We start from the raw sequence: 3271 nt of genomic DNA on the forward strand, positions 1-3271 counted from the left end.
ATAAAATAAAAATAAATTTATAAAAAAAAAATGAAGAAGAAGCAGTGAGTAGGAGCTTGGGTTTGAATCTCAGCTCCAGCACTCAATAGCTCTGTGATCCTGTGTTAGGGACTGAATGTGCTTCCCCCAATTACCAGTGTTAAAGTCCCAATCACCAATGTGACTGTGTCTGGAGTCTAGGTCTCTATGGAGATAATTAAGGTTAAATGAGGTCATGAGGGTGGAGGTCTGATCCAATAGGATTAGTGCCCTTTTAAGAAGAGACAGAAGAGTGATCTCTTTCCTCACCATGTGAGGACACAGCCAGAAGTTAGTCATCTACAAGCCAGGAGGAGAGCTCTCACCAGAACCCAAATCAGCCAACAACTTGACCTTGGACTTCTAGCTTCCAGAACTATGAGAAATTTCTGTTGTTTAATTCATCCAGTCTAGGGTATTTTGTTATGGAAGCTTAAGCAGACTAATGCACCTTGTTTGAGTGACCTAACCTATCCATGCCTCAGTTTCCTCATCAGAAAAATGGGCTTATTAATAGACCATAGGGTATCTTTAGGATCCATAAGAAAATAAAAGGCTTGAACAGTGTCTAGCACTTACAAAGTTCTCAGTAGATGTCAAAGTATTAGCACAGGCTGTGTGTTCTGCCCACACTGTGGGTGTCCTGCCCATGTCCCCCTGACATTAGCTGTGCCAGTACTGCCAGTACCTGCAACTCTCTGCCTGATGGCTTTTTCTCAGGATAAAGCCTATGCAAGTTAATGCCTTCAGGAGCAGTCTTGGCCAATGAAAAGTGAGACTTGGAGGATAAATACCCCAGCTCCATCACATCTCAGGTGGGACAACTCTGAGGTGCATTTGATCTCAGGCGGCCTTGGCCCACAGCAGCTTGAAGTGGGGTTTTGGTTCCCGGCCAGAGATTGAGGTTGGGTCACAGCAGTGAGAGCAGCGGTCAGTGACAAGCCCCTTGGCCCTTTGGCTTTGCAGAAAATAACTCCCACAAAGATGGAAGGCAGTGAAACAAGTATTTGTTAGGAGAGAAAAAGAGTTCAGTATGTGTGGATAGACACGTGGGTGGGCTCAGCGGGATAGTCGCGCCCTCGTGGCAGTTTAAATCACGTTTATGGGGCATTTCTTCCAGGTTTCCTTTGGCCACTCATTTTGATTTTCCTGGTTCAGAGTCCGTATTTGTTATATCTCAGGATCCTCCCGTGTGTGTGTGTGCATCTCTCAGCCAAGATGAATTCTGCCAAAGGGGCCTATGGGTAGCTGGCATCACTTTACCATGGGGTGGCGCCCCTTCCCATTTTGACCTCCAAGGAGCCTTTCTGTGCATGTGTAATTAGGGAGGTCTACTGACTTCCAGAATGAGAAATATGTGGCCTCTTAAATTCTATCTGGGCAGGGCCCAGCCTCCTCTGTCAATTGTCCTGCTATTCTCATCTTGGAGTATCAGTCCACGGGGAATGAATCTCTAAATGCTTCACTCGTGGGCGGGGTGGGGGAAGGCATCTACCTCCTGCCTCACATTCTTGCAAAGTTTGAGTTCCCAGCTCCTAAACTTCTACCACCAATTGCAAATACTGGGGTCCCGCTAACCACCTTCACTTCTACCACCAGCAGCAGGTTTGGGGTTCCCAAGACTACCCTCAGTGTCGATAATTCTCACTGCAAAGCTCTCATACTCATGGTTATGGTTTATTACAGGGAAAGAATACAGATTAAAATCAGCCAAGGAGGGGAATTCCCTGGTGGTCCAGTGGTTAGGACTCTGTGCTTTCACTGCAGAGGGCCCAGGTTCAATCCCTGCTCAGGGAACTAAGATTCCCAAAAGCTACATGGTGTGGCCAAAAAGAAAAAGAGAAATAAGATACAATTAGCCAAGGGAAGAGGTGCGTGGGGCAGGATCCAGGAGACACCAAGAGCAAGCAGCCACTTCTTCTCTCACAGTGGAGTCGTACGTACAGTGCTAACTTCTCCCAGCAATGATGTGTGACAATATGGATGGGATACTGCCAACCTAGGAAGCTCCCTCCAGCATCGATGTTCAGAGTTTTTACTGGGTCTTAGTCACATAGATATGGTTGACCACCCATGTGGTTGACCTCGGTCTCCAGCCCCTGCAGAAGTCGAGCTGATACTAGATGGTCCAAGGCCCCCATCATAAATAACATTGTTACTATCTAGTGTGACCCAATTCTCCAACCATAAATTACAGTGTTAGCATAGATTGTCTGCCATCGCCAAGACCCCAGATAAACAAAGATACTCTTATCAAGCAAGACATTCCTAGGGCTTAGAGGTCACCTACCGGGAGCCAAGGGTAAAGGCCAGACCTCTCTTTGGGTAATCCTTCATCGCACAGTTCCACACTCTCCCGGAATTCTCCAGTAGAATTGAGCCTAGTTGCCCATAGCAGTAGTCTCAATAACATACCCATTCATGGTTTCCTCATTTCCTCACTGTTGTTCCTGGAGTCATTTTCCAAATATACTATTTTCACTTGAATCCTTGCTTCTAGGGGAGCCCACTGTTTTAGGCTGAATAATGGCCCTCAAATATATGAGTTCCTCATCCCTGGGACCTGAGAATGTGACCTTATATGGCAAAAGAAGCTTTGCAGATGGAATTCAGTTAAGGCTCTTGGAATGGGGGAGATTATCCTGGATTACTTGGGCAGCCCCTAATGCAATCACAAATGTCCTTATAAGAGGGAAGCAGAGGGAGATGAGATAGACTACAAAAACAGAAGAGAAGGGACTTCCCTGGTGGTCCAGTGGTTAAGAATCTGCCTTCCAATGCAGGGGACGCAGGTTTGATCCCTGGTCGGGGAACTAAGATCCCACGTGCTGCGGGGCAACTAAGCCCACGCGCCACAACTACTGAGCTTGCAGGTCACAACTAGAGAGAAGCCCGTGCGCTGTGATGAAGATCCTGTGTGCCACAACTAAGACCCGACGCAACCTAACTAAATAAATAAAATTAAAAAATAAAATAAAATGTAACATATTAAAAAAAAAAAAAACAGAAGAGGAGAAGATGATGTGATAATGAAACAGAGAGTTGACCATCCTGTGCTGCTGGCTTTGAAGATGGAGGAAGGTACCTTGAGCCAAGGAATGAAAGGGACAAGGCTCTAGAAGCTGGCAAAGGCAAGAAAACAGATTCTCCTCTACAGCCTCCTGCAGGAGCAGGGTCCTGTTAACACCTTGGTTTCAGTCCAGTGAAACCAATCTCAGAGTTCTGACCTGCAGAACTGTAAGGGAATAAATGT

The 3271-nt window shown here is 46.3% G+C and overlaps 1 non-coding gene across 1 annotated transcript; it reads left to right on the plus strand.

Moving 5' to 3' along the window:
• The first annotated feature begins 1742 nt into the window (after window positions 1-1742).
• On the plus strand, window positions 1743-1815 carry TRNAE-UUC (transfer RNA glutamic acid (anticodon UUC)). The gene has a single exon. It is a non-coding gene; the product is annotated as a tRNA-Glu (tRNA).
• The last annotated feature ends 1456 nt before the right edge of the window (window positions 1816-3271 follow it).

This window comes from Hippopotamus amphibius, chromosome 15, assembly GCF_030028045.1.
Source record: "Hippopotamus amphibius kiboko isolate mHipAmp2 chromosome 15, mHipAmp2.hap2, whole genome shotgun sequence".
Lineage (NCBI taxonomy): Eukaryota > Metazoa > Chordata > Mammalia > Artiodactyla > Hippopotamidae > Hippopotamus > Hippopotamus amphibius.